At 44.2% G+C, this 18,493-nt stretch overlaps 1 non-coding gene and 1 pseudogene across 1 annotated transcript; both read right to left on the bottom strand.

Moving 5' to 3' along the window:
• Nucleotides 1–12,386: 12,386 nt before the first annotated feature.
• LOC740844 (calponin-2-like) lies at nucleotides 12,387–13,325 on the bottom strand (annotated as a pseudogene).
• Nucleotides 13,326–14,984: 1,659 nt separating this feature from the next.
• On the bottom strand, nucleotides 14,985–15,090 carry LOC112209589 (U6 spliceosomal RNA). Its single transcript, XR_002944425.1, has one exon. It is a non-coding gene; the product is annotated as a U6 spliceosomal RNA (small nuclear RNA).
• Between the last annotated feature and the right edge of the window lie 3,403 nt (nucleotides 15,091–18,493).

Raw genomic sequence — 18,493 nt, 5'->3', positions numbered from 1 at the left:
CCCTTTACACAACAAATCACCTCGTTATACAGCAGTTGCTTAAACTCAAAATCATCAATGATTCCCCTCTTTCCTGCATTGTCCTACATCCAACTCATCATTAGCCTTGTTGATATTTCTAAAACATTTCAAGAATTTGTTCTCTCTGTCTTCATTTCTACCACCACCCTAGTTCAGAGCACAAAATTAGCTCCCCTGAACTATTGCAGTAGCTTTCTAACTATAGTAGTGTTTGTCTTCACTTTGCCACCTCACTTGGTTTAACACAGAGCAGCTAGAGTGATTTTTTTTTGTTTTTATTTTTTAAATGTCTCCATAGCCCAAGATGGAACGATGTTTTTAAAACATAAGCCCAATTATGACACTTATTAAAATTCTCCAGGGGTTTCCCATTACAATTAAAATCAAAATTTCTTACCCTGGCCTTCAAATCCTTATGTGATTTGGTCCTGAATTAATTATCCTCCAACCTCATCTCTACCATTCACTTTCCGTACTCCATCCGTACTGACCTGTCTCCCTTTAGGTCATTTTCATTTACCTGAAATGCTCTTTCTCTCCCTCTTGGTATGGCTTATTCATTCTTGTCATTTAGATCTCAGCTTAAATGTTGCCTCTTCTGAGAAGTCACTAAGCTACTATAGCAAAGAGATCCCCAAATACAATAACTCAAAGATTAAGGTTTATTTCTCTCTCACATAACAGTACAGAGGTAGACAGGTAGTCTAGGGTGAGTAGGCAGCTCTGTTCCATGAGATCATTCAGGGAACCAGGTTCCTTCTAACCCATTTTGACCATAGAGTAAAATCTTTATTCTCATTATTGAAGCTGGCTTAATCTGTCCACAGTCTAGCCTGGAAGAAGAGGAAAAAAAGAAAGGAACAAAAAGTACTTTCCTTATAAAAACAAGATATGGAAACTTTGTTGTTTTTGTTTTGCTATTGTTTTTGTTTTGAGGCAGGGTCTCACTCTGTCACTCAGGCTGGGGTGCAGTGGCTCCATCTTAATTCACTGTAGCCTCAACTTCCCCGGGCTCAAGTGATCCTCCCACCTCAGCCTCCCACGTAGCTGGGACTACAGGCAAGTGCCACCATGCCTGGCTAATTTTTGTATTTTTAGTAGAGACCAGGTTTCACCATGTTCCCCAGGCTGGTCTTGAACTCCTGGACTGATGATCTGCCCACCTCAACCTCCCAGAGTGCTGGCATTACAAGCGTGAGCCACCACACCTGGCCTTAGATTCAATTTAAAGTGACCAAGTAGTGTGCTGGAACTGGCTTCCTACTGTTTCTGAGAGCTAATCGTTACACTCTCAGAAATTTGGGGAGTCAGTTGACATCACAGTGGTGGTTTGAAATTAGCCATGTTGTGAGCATTTACATCAGTGAAATTGGCAAACTACAATCAGGGTTCTCCATACCCTCAGCTGGGTGATTGTTAAACACTTACCGGTTGTTAAACGTTTACCAGCATGCCTCTGGTTTCACAAATCTGTCACATTGATGGTGCTGAAAACATGGTTTTCTTGGCCAGGCACAGTGGCTAATGCCTGTAATCCCATCCCTTTGGGAGGCTGAGGCGGGAGGATTGCTTTAAGCCCAGGAGTTCAAGACCAGCCTGGGTAACATAGCGAGACCCCGCCATCTCTATTTAAAAAAGAAGAAAGAAAAAGAAAACATGATTTTCTCTAATGTCAATGCAAGTTTTACTGCCCAAGGCTGTTGTGGGACTTCAGAGATTATAAGTGAGAAAAATGTTTTAGAAACTGTAGGCCAGGTGTGGTGGCTCACGCCTGTAATCCCAGCACTTTGGGAGGCCAAGACTGGTGGATCACCTGAGGTCGGGAGTTCGAGACCAGCCTGACCAAAAAGGAGAAACCCCGTCTCTGCTAAAAATACAAAGTCAGCCAAGCGTGGTGGAGCATGCCTGTAATCCCAGCTTTTTGGGAGGCTGAGGCAGGAGAATAGCTTGAATCCGGTAGGCGGAGGTTGGGGTGAGCTGAGATCGCACCCTTGCCTGGCAACAAGAGTGAAACTCTGTGTCCAAAAAAGAAAAAAAAAAAAAAAAAAAGAAACTGTAAAACACCATGTAAAGATACAGTACTGTTACTGCAAAATACAGAAGAAATAGAAGCTAAAGTAATGGGCTGGGCGCGGTGGCTCACGCCTGTAATCCCAGCACTTTGGGAGGCCGAGGCGGGCGGATCACGAGGTCAGGAGATGGAGACCATCCTGGCTAACACGGTGAAACCCCGTCTCTACTAAAAAATACAAAAAAATTAGCCGGGCGCGGTGGCGGGCTCCTGTAGTCCCAGCTACTTGGGAGGCTGAGGCAGGAGAATGGCGGGACCCCGGGAGGCGGAGCTTGCTGTGAGCCGAGATAGCGCCACTGTACTCCAGCCTGGGCTACAGAGAGAGACTCCGTCTCGAAAAAAAAGAAGCTAAAGCTAAAGTAATGAAGAAAGAAACAACACTGTAATGCCTCAGATTACATTGAATTACATTAAATTTTTTTTTTTTTTTTGAGACCGAGTTTCGCTCTTATTGCCCAGGCTGGAGTGCAATGGCGCAATCTGGCTCACCACAACCTCCGCCTCCCGGGTTCAAGCGATTCTGCTGCTTCAGCCTCCCGAGTAGCTGGGATTGCAGGCATACGCCACCACACCTGGCTAATTTTGTTTTTTTTTTTTTTAGCAGAGTCAGGGTTTCTCCATGTTGGTCAGGCTGGTCTTGAACTCCTGACCTCAGGTGATCTGCCCACCTTGGCCTTCCAAAGTGCTGGGATTACAGGTGTGAGCCACCGCGCCTGGCCTTGAATTACATTAATTTAAGTTTAACTGTGAAACAAAAGTGACTATGTATAATCTGTCCCAAAAGCTGTTTGTCTTCTTTGGTGTAACTAATATGGATAGAGGAGATATACCAGAAGTGAAAATATAATTTTATTTGATAAGACTCTCCTCAATGTTCAGTACTGTATTTCAGTTTATCAGACATAGGTGAAAGACAAGTAACAGAAGGAAGTGAAACTAATAAGAGAGAATAAAAGGCTCAGAATATAACACATTTAGTGATAATGTTTCCCAGGATGAATTAAATATTTAACAGCAGATATAAGTTTAAAAATAAGAAAAGACGTCCGGGCCCGGTGGCTCACGCCTGTAATTCCAGCACCTTTGGAGTCCAAGGCAGGCAGATCATGAGGTCAGGAGATCAAGACCACCCTAGCTAACACGGTGAAACCCTGTCTCTACTAAAAATACAAAAAAATTAGCCGGGTGTGGTGGTGAGCGCCTGTGGTCCCCGCTACTTGGGAGGCTGAGGCAGAAGAATGGCATGAACCCGGGAGGCAGAACTTACAGTGAGCCGAGATCGCACCACTGCACTCCAGCCTGGGTGACAGGGTGAGACTCCGTCTCAAAAAAAAAAATAATAATAATAAAATAAATAAGAAAATACAGGCCAGGTGTGGTGGCTCACACCTGTAACTCCAGCAGTTTGGAAGGCCGAGGCAGGAGGGTCACTTGAGGCCAGGAGTTCAAGACCAGCCTGGTCAACATAGCCAGACCCATCTCTACAAACAATAAATAAATAAGAAAAGATGAACAATGAACTTAATGGAAATGGACAAGGCCATTTATAAGCAATGTGGTTGACCATTGTCCTAGCAAAATATGCCAATGTAATTTTCCATTAGTAATTACTCATTTTCATCAGTAATTAAATATTCAGTAAACAAAGAATTTATAATGTGCTGTTTGCAGATTTTATGTGGTTCATGAACACTTTCATTATTTCAGTTTTAAAATATTTAACCAGACAGCCTCTATGAATGTTTTTAAATTTATTTTTTCTTTTGAAATTTTTTAACTGTTTTTGAATTCTGCTTTCATATTTACTTTTTGTTTTGTTTTGTTTTGTTTTGAGTGAGAGTCTCACTCTTTTGCCCAGGCTGGAGTGCAGTAGCACGATCTTGGCTCACTGCAACCTCCACCTCCCTGGTTCAAGCGATTCTGGAGCTTCAGTTTCTGGAGTAGCTGGGACTGCAGGCACCTGCCAACTTGCCTGGCTAATTTTTGTATTTTTAGTAGAGATGGGGTTTTGCCATGTTGACCAGGCTGGTCTGTAACTCCTGACCTCAAGTGATCCCCCCTCTCAGCCTCCCAAAGTGCTGGGATTACAGGTGTGAGCCACCACATCTGGCCTGTATTTACTTTTTATGTTATAATCTCAACTATACTTATTCCGTTATTTAAATGATTAAAAAACTAATTGGGCTAGCACAGTGGCTCATGCTTGTAGTCCCAGCTATTTGGGAAGCTGAGGCAGGAGGATTGCTCGGAACCCAGGAATTTGAGGTTACAGTGAGCTATGATTGAGCCACTGTACTCCAGCCTAGGCAAGAGAGTGAGAGACTCTCTAAAAAAAAAAAAGAAAAAAAGAAAAGAAAAAGTAATTGTTTAGAAAGTGTTGTTGGGCCAGGCCGGTGGCTCACGCCTGTAATCCCAGCACTTTGGGAGTCCGAGGCGGGCGGATCACGAGGTCAGTAGATCGAGACCATCCTGGCCAACACGGTGAAACCCCGTCTCTATTAAAAATACAAAAAATTAGCTGGGCATGATGTTGGGCGCGTGTAATCCCAGCTACTCGGGAGGCTGAGGCAGGAGAATAGCTTGAACCGGGGAGGCGGAGGTTGCAGTGAGCCAAGATTGCGCCATTGCACTCCAGCCTGGGCAACAAGAGTGAAACTCTGTCTCAAAAAAAAAAAAGAAAGAAAGTGTTGTTGGAGCTCAGAAACCGATACCACCATATATGGCTTGGTGAACTGAGGAAGTCTCAAAGTCTCTCTGACTTACACCCCTCCCTTCCCCCACCCTCTGAAAAACAGGAGTTCCTTTATCTTCCTAAGATCCAGACCATCAAAAAAAATTAATTTTTTTCTCCTCCCTGGAAGACCAGGAATGTAACTACACCTGAACATAGCTTTTCACAGGATCATGTACAGTTTAATCTCTGTTCCCTAATCCATTCATTCTCCCTAGTAACAGAATTATTTTCCCTACTTCCACAACCTGTTTTGCTAGCGTGGTCTGTAAGCTTCTGAATCACAATGGGGGTGGGCGATGACTTGTGATTTTCCTCTTGTGCTCGTTGTGTACTTGTTAAATAAATTTGTATGCCTGCTCTTCCATTAAACTGCCTCATGACAGTGATTTTCAGTGAACCTTCAGAGGGCCAAGGGGAAAGCCCTCTTTTGATCCCTACAGTGTATAAAATATGAATTAAGGTGCATGTTAAAAAACCTTTACATTTCCATTTTATATTACATTTCCATTATTTTATGGAAATTGTAAAATAATCAGGAAATTATTTTCAGATATTTCCAAAAGCTGTATTTCCTGTAACCTTGATTATCTATTAAAACTTTAAAACAATCAATAAATGAACTAAAATTAATAAAACTTAAAATTAAAATTATGTAGATAAGGCTGAAGTTTTTTAATTTAATTTTTTGAAAATTTAATGAAGGCCAGGCATGGTGGGTCACACCTGTAATCCCAGCACTTTGGGAGGCCGAGGCGGGCAGATCACCTGAGGTCAGGAGTTCGAGACCAGCCTGGCCAACATGGTGAAACCTCATCTCTACTGAAAATTCAAAAATTAGCTGGGCGTGGTGGCAGGCACCTGTAATCCCAGCTATTCAGGAGGCTGAGGCAGAGGAATTGTTTGAACCCAGGAGGTAGAGGTTGCAGTGAGCCGAGATTGCACCACTGCACTCTAGCCTGGGCAACAGAGTGAGACTCTATCTCAAACAAAAAAAAAAAAAAAGAAAGAAAAAAAGAAAATTTAATGAAAGCTTATTAAACATTTTAATAGAATTAAACTATCTGCAATTCGGGCCAGGCTCAGTGGCTCATGCCTGTGATCCCAGCACTTTGGGAGGCTGAGGTGGATAGATCACCTGAGGTCAGGAGTTCAAGACCAGACTGGCCAACATGGTGAAACCCTGTGTCTGCTAAAAAATCCAAAAATTAGCCAGGCATGGTGGCACACGCCTGTAATCCGAGCTACTCGGGAGGCTGAGGCAGGAGAATTGCTTGAACCTGGGAGGTGGAGGTTGCAGTGAGCCAAGATCACGCCACTGTGCTTCAGACTGGGTGACAGAGTGAGACTCAAGAAAATAAACAAACAAAAAAAACTATCTGCAATTCTAACATTCCATGTCCCTTTTGCTACAAATGTGAAGAATCAGTATCATACTTTGTTACATCTATACAAACATTTAAGAATAATATAAAATTGCTCAGTTTTGCAAAATGTTCCTCAGCTACCCATCTGAAATTTCATCCTAATTTGTGAGCATCTCTGGTGTCCTAAGAAAAGCAAGAAAATGCTTGACACTAGGAAAAGATACTCTATTAAGCCAAAAGCTATTGCATTCACACTGAGAGGAAGAACTTATTTGACAAGCTAATTATTTTGTCTTTTATCTGTTTCTGCTGTTTGGAATCCTCCCCACATTCCAAAGCAAGGTCTTTCTCCTACTTCAACAGCTGCAGAAACCATAAAGCTTTATGGCATTTGTATTCGGTTGCCTTTTGTTTTGTAGACATAGAGCAAGTGATGTGAAGTGTTTCCCTGGGGTCTAATAGGTGTTATTTCCAGGAGTGGATGTTTAAGTTTGTAAGTCATACAATGCCAGCCTGTATGCTGGATTCCAAGTAACAAAGGTATCTGTGTGTTATTTAATAAATGCATTTTGGCATTTATTTGTGACATGCAGGGTTAAGGGCAGGGGCCCCTCTTGCTCGGTCTAGGGGTGATGCTAGTCAGAGTTTACAAAATGAAGTCACAAAAACTCCCAACACTTCCCTAGTCTTTCTAGGCCACTGGTACACAAAGTTAGAAAGTTAAGGGGTCCCATTAATCACTATTGTTGGGGTCCGACCCCATGATTGGGGTTCCACCAATCACTATCTCAAAACATCTGTCAGATTGAAATTTAAAAGCCCATGTTTTCTGAGGACAAATATTTATACAAATTCAATTACTGAGTTTACTGCTCATAGTAAGATTTTTTTGTATAAAACATTTATAATTTATTGGTCTTTTGGGGGAATTAGATGCTTCACCACTGTATTACAACTGAGCCATTATTTGTAGCTTCATCAACATTAACTGGTTCACTTTAATGACGCACTGAGGAATTAGTTCTTCCTGCAGAGATTTTTTTAAAAAGGACTTTTGAGAAGTGTGCAGGTTCCTTTTGTATATTTACAAAAGCTTTATTTACTCTTAATTTTTTTGTCATTTATAATGTGTATCTTCTTAAAATTAGTGGTAACTGAGGCTGGGTGTGGTGGTTCACACCTGTAATCCCAGCACTTTGGGAGGCCAAGGCGGGCGGATCACCTGAGATCAGGAGTTCAAGACCAGCCTGGCCCGTCTCTAATAAAAATACAAAATTAGCTGGACGTGGTGGCGCACACCTGTAATCCCACCTACTTGGGGGGCTGAGGCAGGAGAATCACTTGAACCCAGGAGGCGAAGGTTGCAGTGAGCAGAGATCACACCATTGCACTCCAGCCTGGGCAACAAGAGCGAAACTCCGTCTCAAAAAAAAAAAAGATTAGTGGTAACTGGTTTTGCTTTGTTTTTGGCCTTCATGTTTTTTTGGTTGGCTATGTGAAATACATTCCTGGACTTCTGCCCTCTTTATTTGTTCTTGGCTATTGTCTCTCACCAGGCCTTCAATGAACTTCTTAAGCTCCAGGTGATGCCATTTGTTTCATGGTAAGTTTTTAAGTCAAGTGTTATGGGAAATAAGTTCTTTAGAATATGTAATTTATAAATTCTTGGAGAAATCAGCCCTACACACCCTACCTTCTCAAAGTCTAATGTGTAATTATAGAAAGCAGAATCAGGCCGGGCATGGTGGCTCATGCCTGTAATCCCAGCACTTTGGAAGGCCGAGGCGGATGGATCACCTGAGGTCAGGAGTTCAAGACCAGCCTGGCCAATATGGTGAAACCCCGTCTCTACTAAAAATACAAAAATTAGCCAGGTGTGGTGGCAGACGCCTGTGATCCCAGATACTCAGGAGGCTGAGACAGGAGAATTGCTTGAGCCCAGGAGGTGGAGGTTGTAATGAGCTGAGATTGCGCCTCTTCACTCCAGCCTGGGAGACAGAGCGAGACTCTGTCTAAAAAAAAAAAAAAAAAGCAAGCAGAATCAGGTTTATGTTTCCCAGAGTTAGGAAGCTTCTACTTTGTAGAAGTGAAGTAGCCCTAAGTAAAAGACATGTATCTACAATCGAGACTCATTCCAACTTAAAAAAACGAACTTGGGGGCCAGGCGTGGTGGCTCATGCCTGTAATCCCAGCACTTTGGGAGGCCAAGGCGGGCGGATCACGAGATCAGGAGATCGAGATCATCCTGGCTAACATAGTGAAACCCCGTCTCTACTAAAAATACAAAAAAATTAGCCGGGCGTGGTGGTTGGTGCCTGTAGTCCCAGCTACTCCGGAGGCTGAGGCAGGAGAATGGCGTGAACACGGGAGGCAGAGCTTGCAGTGAGCCGAGATCACGCCACTGCACTCCAGCCTGGGTGACAGAGTGAGACTATGTCTAAAAACAAACAAACAAAAACAAACAAACAAACAAAAAACTGAACTTGGTTTTCCTATCGTGAGGACCACAAGTCCACAAGCCAAGAGTCTGCAATCAGTTTGTAATGCTTCAAGCTTAAATACTAATGTCAGATATTTGAGGAGAGCCTTCAACATTAAAGAGAGAGAAAGATAAATCAAAGTAAATAGGCCGAGTGCAGTGGCTCACGCCTGTAATCCGAGCAGTTTGGGAGGCCGAGGCAGGCAGATCACTTGAGGCCAGGTGTTCAAGACCAGGCTGGCCAACTTGGTGAAACCTCACCATCTCTACTAAAAATACAAAAATTAGCCAGGCGTGGTGATGCGAGCTGGTAATCCCAGCTACTTGGGAGGCTGAGGCATAAGAATTGCTTGAACCCAGGAGGTAGAGGTTGCAATGAGCTCAGATCTCAACACTGCACTCCAATCTGGGCAACAAAGCAAAACTCTGTCTCAAAAAAAAAAAAAAAATAAGTAAATAGGCAAAAAAGGAAACCAGAGGAAACAGAAATAATGCAGGAAGTAGAAGGAAACTTCCAAGGATAAAAGATCATCATTATACCCCATACAAATAAGAGAAAGCACTCTATCCATTAAAAAAAAAAAAAAAAACAGAACAATCACACAAAACCAGAATACTATGAATAAGGAGAATTCAGAGAACAAAAAAGAATGCTAGGAAATTAAAGCTAGGATTGCTGAGATTTTTTAAAAATTGGAGACTGGGCAACATAATGAGACTCTATCTCTACAATATAATAAAAAAATTAGCGAAGCATGGTGGCACCTGCCTGTAGTCTCAGCTACTCCTGGGAGAATCACTTGAACCTGGGAGGTGGAGGTTGCAGTGAGCCAAGATCACGCCACTGCACTCCAGCCAGGGTAACAAAGTGAGACTCCATCTCAAAAAAAAAAAAAAAAAAAAAAGATTTTAAATCTTTAATAGGTCACAATCAAAGAACAAAGAATCAGAATGCATTGAACTTCTCAACAGCAACATTGGAAGATTAAAGAAAATGGAGCAACACCTTTAACATTTTGAGTAAAAATTATTACTTTATTTTTCATTTTGTTTTATTTAATCTTTTTTGTGTGTGTGTGATGGAGTCTCGCTCTGTTGCAAGAGCAAGTGGCTGGAGTGCAGTGGCGCAATCTTGGCTCACTGCAACCTCAGCCTCCCAGGTTCAAGCAATTCTCCTGCCTCAGCCTCCTGAGTAGCTGGGATCACAGGCATGTACCACCACGCCTGGTTAGTTTTTGTATTTTTAGTAAAGATGGGGTTTCACTGTGTTGGCCAGGCTGGTGTCGAGCTCCTCACCTCAGGTGATCCATCCACTTTGGCCCCCCAAAGTGCTGGGATTACAGGCATGAGCCACCGTGCCTGGCCTATTTTATCGTATTTTATTTTATTATTTTATTTTTTGAGATGGAGTCTCACTCTGTTGCCCAGGCTGGAGTGCAGTGGCATGATCTCGGCTCAGTGCAACCTCTGCCTTCTGGGTTCAAGTGATCCTCCCACCTCAGCCTCCTGAGTAGCTGGGACCACAGGCACACGCCACTACATCTGGCTAATTTTTTTTTTTTTTTTTTGAGACGGAGTCTCACTCTGTCACCCAGGCTGGAGTGCAGTGGCATGATCTCGGCTCACTGCAAGCTCTGCCTCCCGGGTTCATGCCATTCTCCTGCCTCAGCCTCCTGAGTAGCTGGGACTACAGGCGCCCGCCACTACGCCCGGCTAATTTTTTGTGTTTTTAGTAGAGACAAGGTTTCACCATGTTAGCCAGGATGGTCTCGATCTCCTGACCTCGTGATCCGCCCACCTTGGCCTCCCAAAGTGCTGGGATTACAGGAGTGAGCCAGCGTGCCCAGCCCATCTGGCTAATTTTTGTGTTTTGTGTAGGGACTGGGTTTCACCATGTTGCATGAACTCCTGACCTCAAGTGATCCACCCGCCTTGACCTCCCAAAGTGCTGAGATTACAGGCCTGAGCCACTGTACCCGACCAGCCAATTAATAAAAGCAAGGGATCACCACAAATTTAAAAATCAGAAGTAAAATGTGATTGTTCTCTGTGTGTGTGTGTGTGTGTGTTTTGTTTTGTTTTTGTTTTTTTTCTGAGATGGAGTCTCGCTCTGTCACCCAGGCTGGAGTGCAGTGGCATGATCGTGGCTCACTGCAACCTCCACCTCCCGTGTTCAAGGGATTCTACTACCTCAGCCTCCCAAATAGCTGGGACTTACGGGCACACGCCACCAAGCCTGGCTCATTTTTGTATTTTTAGTAGAGACGGGGTTTCACCATGTTGGGCAGGTTGGTCGCGAACTCCTGACCTCAGGTGATCCTCCCACCTTGGCCTCCCAAAGTGCTGGGATTACAGGCGTGAGTCACCTTGCCCAGTATGTGTGTGTGTTTTTTTAAATCACATAGAATGGTATTATAATTAGGGCAATAGAATGAAAATATTAAAGAATTGTTTAACTTCTGTTTATGGCTTATTCTGCACTCTTCTTATTTGAGAAAGATAAAAGCTGGAATAATTGGAACAATAAACTATGAGTATAAATATATTATCTCTCAGGATATATATATATCTTTTTCTTCTTACCAACAGAGGTTTTACTGCGTTTGGTCCACAGTCGTATTTCACATTATCTCATGGGGTAGGGCCCCTGGGTGGGGGTCCCTGTGCAGTACTCGGTGGGGCGTGTGGCCAGGGGAGACGGAGCAATATAGCTGGTCTGGCCCAGAAGGGGAGAAGGAGGGCTGGAGGCTCCTTAAAACCTACTGAGGGGCTGGGCATGGTGGCTCATGCCTGTAATTCCAGCACTTGGGGAGGCCAAGGTGGGCGGATCACCTGAGGCCGGGAGTTTGAGACCAGCCTGGCCAACATGGTGAAACCCCATCTCTAATAAAAATACAAAAATTAGCCAGGCGTGATGGAGCACCTATAGTCCCAGCTACTTGGGAGGCTGAAGCAGGAGAATCACTTGAGCCAGGGAGGTGGAGGTGCAGTGAGCCAAGATCGCACCACTGCACTCCAGCCTGGGCAACAACAACAACAACATCAACAACAACAAAACCTACTGAGGCCACAGTGGAGGGGGTGGTTAGCTTGGAGAAGGAGTCAGGCTTAGCCCCAACAACGCAGAATTCCACTTCCTTCTACGGGCCTCACTTTCCTCACCGGGCCCCAGGGCAGGTCTGAGGGTCTGAGGTCTGTTGGTTCTAGGGAAATGCAGCCACTTGGGAGCCTGAGATATTTAGCATTGTGGCCAGGCCCCCTTTCCCAGGGCACTCATTTCCCAGCACCCTCTCCACTGTCCCCGCCCCATTCCTCGGGGGGGAAAAAAAAGTATTTTTCTTTTGTTAATACTTCCTGAAACTTTTGCGGGTACAGAAACCACAAACTGATTGGCTGACACAATGGGGAAGAGACAAGGGAACCGGAAACCTTCGGGGACTGGGTCCCTCCAAGCCCAGGTCTCTTCTCCCCAGCACTGCTCGGCCCACAGCCTGGACGTGCCGGCAGGGACCTTTACCCTACACGTATGGGGATACGGCTTTGACCCCTTACCCCACAGCCTGGTGGCTCAGTCCTGCGAAGGACCAAGGCAAGGGGGAAAAAAGACCTCCCTGATCCCACACCGCCACTCACAGACCCTGGGTTGATTGGCAGCACTGAACAGGTTAAGAAATAAAAGATGAAAACACAGAAAAACCCAGAAACTCAGACGGGGAGACGATATGGGGAGAGAGCGTGCTGGGAGCCTCAGTAGCCAGCCTCCTCCTGGTAGTAAGGGGGATATTCAGGGACCTCCCCCGAGCCTGCGCGCCTGAGGGAGCCCTGTCGGCCACTGTGCCTTCTGGGCAGAACTTGGGGTCATGTATCTGCCGGCCCAGGCCAAAGACCTGGCCGCTTTGCTTGGCGCCCTGCGTGTAGCCCATCTGCAGCGACATGGAGGAGTTGTCACACTTGTCGGTTCCCAGCTTGGTGTCAACCGGGTCCCGGAGCCGTCATGCCCACCTGGCTGGCACACTTGTTTGTACCCATCTGGAGGCTGATGGTTAAGTGGTCCATGGGGGGCAGGATGTGGTTCTTGGGGTCGTAGAGATGCCTCCTTGTGCTGTACGCGGTCATGCCCGACTGGCTGGTGCATTTGTTGGTGCCCATCTGCAGCCCGATGGTGCACTGGCCAGCCTTCATGGTGGCGTCGTCGAAGTTCGGCTCCTGCTTCTCCGAGTACTTAAGGCCGATGTCCACCCCGCTCTGCAGCCCCTTAGTCTTGGCCTTACTCACCAGGGCGAGAAGAGACACCTGCAGCTGCGTCATGTTCCCACTCTCAAACAGGTCGTTGGCATCGAACAGGTCCATGGTGTTCATGCCGTAGCTGACCACGGCCTTGATGAAATTGGAGAGGTTTTCTAGTTGGTGCCAGTTCTGCATGGAACGGTTGATCTTGAGGACTGAGCCCGGCTGTAGCTTGTTCATGAGTGTCCATAAGCTAATCCCGTCCTTCAGGCCCTTCTGGAAGTCGGGGCCGATGGAGAGGCTGGTGAGTCCCTCGATCCAGCTGCGGAGCTCTACCTCCTTCTGGGGGTCATATTTGCACAGGAGCCGGTTCTTGATCTCGGCTGACAGCCGGTACGAGGGGTCCTTGTTGAACTGCGTGGAGCTCATGGCTGGCGCGCGCTGCGGCAGGATGGGATGGGATGAAACAGGACGGCCTGGCCGGCGCGGGCCTGGGACGCACTCCTCTAGGGATATTTTTATGTGGTCTGGGCATGGTGGCTCACAGTTGTAATCCCAGCACGTTGGGAGGCCAAGATGGGAGGATCACTCGAGTCCAGGAGTTTGAGACCAGCCTGGGCAACATAGCAAAACCATGTCTCTACCAAAAAGAAAAAAAAAATAATAAGTTATTGGGGCCTGGTGGCAAGCGCCTGTAGTCCCAGCTACTTGGGAAGCTGAGGGGGAAGGACAGCTTGAGTTCAGAAGTTCTAGGCTATAGTAAGCTATGATCAGTCTACTGCATTCCAGCCTGGGTGACAGAGCGAGACCCTGTCTCTAATTCAATCAATCAATCTATAGTGATATATATGTTTATATATACCATCTATATATATATATACCATCTATATATATATACACCATCTATATATATACCATCTATATATATGCCATCTGTATATATATATGCCATCTGTATATATATATACCATCTATATATATACCATCTATATATACCATCTATATATATACCATCTATATATATATACCATATATATATATATATATATACCATCTATATATATATAACTTTTTTTTTTGAGACAGAGTTTCACTTGTTGCCCAGGCTGGAATGCAATGGCACAATCTTGGCTCTCCACAATCTCCACCTCCCCAGGTTCAAGCGATTCTCCTGCCTCAACCTCCCGAGTAGCTGGGATTATAGGCATGCACCACCACGCCCAGCTAATTTTGTATTTTTAGTAGAGATGGGCTTTATTCATGTTGGTCAGGCTGGTCTAGAACTCCCAACCTCAGGTGATCCGCCCCCTTGGCCTCCCAAAGTGTTGGGATTACAGGCATGAGTCACTGTGCCTGGCTATAGTGATATTTTTATGTGGAGCTGAAGAACAAAAGCTATTCTGTTATCTGGACATAGGTTTTAGTTGGTTATTTATTTATTTTTTTGAGACAGAGTCTCTCTTTGTTGCCCAGGCTTAAGTGCAGTGGCAACAATCTGTGCTCACCGCAACCTCCGCCTCCCAGGTTCAAGTGATTATCCTGCCTCAGCCTCCCGAGTAGCTGGGATTACAGGCGCCCGCCACTACACCCAACTAATTTTTGTATTTTTAGTAGAGATGGGGTTTCTCCATATTGGCCAGGCTGGTCTTGAACTCCTGACCTCAAGTGATCCACCTGCCTTGGCCTCCCAAAGTGCTAGGATTACAGGCGTGAGCCACTGTACCTGGCCAGACCACTCAAATTTTTAATAAACCAAGCTATATGTGCCACACACAAATCCTGCTTTTTTTGGAATAAGGAAAATTAGCTGATATGATCTGACCCTTCTTCCCTCCAGAGCCTGAACCTCCAACTTGAGGGACAGAGACTGAAAAAGTCCGACTTAGAAAGTCCATTTCAGCCTATTTGGTGTCTAGGAATTTGAGATACTAATTGTCTTCTCCCTACCCACTTCCCCATCTCAGAAAATCTTCCCTGCCACAGAGTCCTTGGCAGGGGCAGCTATGCTACTTACCGTTAGACCTTGTCTCCCTAGCCACAGCTGATGGGATCAGAGAACACCTAACCCATTCAGATGCTTTTCCCCCCCTTAACATGGGATGCCTCACAAATCTGGGTGTCATCCTTGCGTAGTGACTATGCTTATCTTCTCTGTATTGGTCCAATTTTAGTATATGTGCGCTTATACGAGCACCAATCCAATTCTTTTGCTTGCTAATTTGAACCCAGAGACTTCGACTTTGAGTAACTAGCTCAGTGGAGGACACCAGAGCTGGAGAGTCAGGTAGTGTGAGGAGTGGCAGCCATTTTTTTTGATGTATGCATGCTCATAAATGAGGAAATCCAGTCATCAGAGATAAGCCATAGCCTGGATGTGTCAACAGACGCAGCAACTGTACAATCCCAGAGAAAGGTGGAGAGAGTAGTGGTCTGACAACTTTGACATCTGTGACTTCTACTTGGGATCTGTGATCTTCCCCTCTGGATTTCTGATCATCCCCTTTTAATTAATTAATTTTTATTTATTTTTTGAGACAAGGTCTCGCTCTGTTGCCCAGGCTGGAGTGCAGTGTTGTAAGCATGGCTCAGTGCAACCTCAACCTCCCAGGCTCAATTAATCCTCCTACCGCAGCCTCCGGAGTAGCTGGGGCTACAGGCATGTGCCACCATGCTTGACTAATTTTTAATTATTTTTGGAGTTGGGGTCTCGCTATGTTGCCAGGGCTGGTCTCCAACTCCTGGACTCAAGTGATCCACCCTCCTTGGCCTCTCAAAGTGTTGGGATTACAGGCATGCATCACTGTGCCTGGCTGATCATCCCCTTTTAAGTTGGGTTAGGATACCTTTCTTTTACTTGTAACCAAAGAATACCTGATGGAACAGTTTTTAAAAGTCCATTTTTGTCACTCTACCTTTTTGCACCTTTCTCTCAGCCTCCAGATCCTATGGATTCCCTGTAATCTGTATAAATCAGGAGCAGGGAAATAGGGAGAAGACATTTCCTTGAAATGTCCTAGACAAGAGACACCTGCATCCTTCTAGATGCAGGAATTCAGGGGTTCTTCAAGCCTCAGCCTGGCTTGCAGCAGTTTTGGCAGCCTTTGGAAGGCACCAGATGGTCAGCCAAGTGATACATAATCTATGTAACTTTATGCCATTTATTACTTTATAATTGTATCAAACTATAATTTGTAAGCAAATTTTGTTTAAAAGCTATTAACTATGTTTTTCTAATTGTTTTGGCATACTTTTATAAAATAAGGCTATTAAATCCTGGTTGCAGGTTCCTAACCATCAATTTTTTGGTAGATTTAATATATAGTATATAGTTACAGAGTTTTAAGTACATATGGAAATTTTCAGAAATTTCTCATTTATTTCTTTGATCTCAAGGTTCTTAAAAAGCTGACATAGGCCAGGCATGGTAGCTCATGCTTGTAATCCTAGCACTTGGGGAGGCCAAGGCCAGAGGATCCAACAAGGCCAGGAATTCAAGAACAGCCTGGACAATTCTCTCAAAAAAAAAAAAAAAAAAAAAGAGAGAGAGAGAGAACTTTAAGCCATGCAATTAGAGAATGTGAAGATAATCTACCCAAGCAGATATTTATAAATAAACCTAACCTTCTCATTTTCCACATAACTAGTTTAGCATTATTTATTTGAAATCCACAATTGTAGTTTTCAACTCGGCAAAATCTCATATATACTGTGTATTTAGCACTATGTAATAAGAAAGCAAAAAATCAGGATCCTTCAAATATTACATACATAAAATTTATGAAACTAGGAGTTGCTACATTTCAATATAAACTCAATTAACGAATTTTATTCCAGAGAATGTAAGAATTACAAACATTCGGCCGGGTGCGGTGGCTCACACCTGTAATTCCAGCACTTTGGGAGGCAGAGGCGGGTGGATCACCTGAGGTCAGGAGTTTGAGACCAGCCTGGCCAGCATAGTGAAACTCTGTCTCTACTAAAAATACAAAAATTAGCCGGGCGTGGTGGGGTGGGGGGCGCCTATAATCCCAGCTACCTGGGAGGCTGAGGCAGGAGAATCACTTGGACCTGGGAGTCGGAGGTTGCAGTGAGCTGAGATTGCACCATTGCACTCCAGCCTGGGTGACAGAGCAAGACTCTGTCTCAAAAAAAAAAACAAAAAACAAAAAAAAGAATTACAGACATTTAAAGAGGATATTCTATTGTCACCAGTGTAAAAGTGATACCTTTTTTTAAATGGGCACATATCAGATATTTATGGGTACTTTGGTATCTGTTCATGTTACGACACGTATACTTTTTTTTTTTTTTTGGAGACAGAGTCTTCTCTGTCACCCAGGCTGGAGTGCAATGGCATAATCTTGGCTCACTGCAACCTCTGCATCCCAGGTTCAGGTGATTCTCCTGCCTCAGCCTCCCAAGTAGCTGGGATTACAGGCGCCCACCACCATGCCTGGCTAATTTTTTAATTTTAGTAGAGACGGGGGTTTTACCATGTTGGCCAGGCTGGTCTCGAACTCCTGACCTCAGGTGATCCACCCACCTTGGCCTCCCAAAGTGCTGGGATTACAGATGTGAGCCACCGTGCCCAGCCACAACACATATACTTTTAAAGTAGCTTTTTAAAAATGACTTTATTCTGTGAAGTATGAAAAAAGAAAAAAAGAAAACATGATGTTTAATTCAATTCTGACATCATAAAAACATGCATTTATTTATAAGTATTGGTTATACTGTTTACAATTATTAAATACTCATGAAAGAAAGGTAGATGAAAAATAAAAATCATCATTTTGGATGAAAGGAAATAAATTATTTCTGCCTTGAGTGGTTAAAAATTCAAGTATGGAGGGGAGGGGGGAGGGATAGCATTAGGAGATACACCTAATGTAAATGATGAGTTAATGGGTGCAGCACACCAACATGGCACATGTATACATATGTAACAAACCTACACGTTGTGCACATGTACCCTAGAACTTAATGTATTTTATATATATATATATATATATATATATGTATATATATAAATTCAAGTATTGACCAGGCACGGTGGCTCACGCCTGTAATCCCAGCACTTTGGGAGGCCAAGGCGGGTGGATCACCTGAGGTCAAGGGTTTGAGACCAGCCTGACCAGCGTGGTGAAACCCCGTCTCTACTAAAAATACAAAAATTAGCCAGGTGTGGTGGTGGGCTCTTGTAATGTCAGCTACTCCAGAGTCTGAGGCAGGAAAATCACTTGAACCCAGGAGGCGGAGTTTGCAGTGAGCCGAGATCACGCCATTGCACTTCAGCCTGGGCAACAAGAGCAAAACTCAGTCTCAAAAAAAAAAAAATTAAGTATTTTACTATGAATTTAATTACATATGACTATTTATTATAATTACTACTTTAATTGATTAACCAATAGATATTTTGTAGCTTAATTTTTTAAAGAAAGCAATTATGTGAACAACGTTTTGCAGTAATTTTAGCTTAGCTTTGTCCATATAGGCTAGTGTTTATGTATTTGCTTTATCCCCTCAGAATTATAATTATACCAAGGTGTTATATAGAAAGGAGTGATTCTCACTTCAACCTGGGAGGCAGAGGTTGC

Source organism: Pan troglodytes, chromosome 5, assembly GCF_028858775.2.
Source record: "Pan troglodytes isolate AG18354 chromosome 5, NHGRI_mPanTro3-v2.0_pri, whole genome shotgun sequence".
Lineage (NCBI taxonomy): Eukaryota > Metazoa > Chordata > Mammalia > Primates > Hominidae > Pan > Pan troglodytes.
This window is presented reverse-complemented; position numbering and strand designations above follow the sequence as displayed.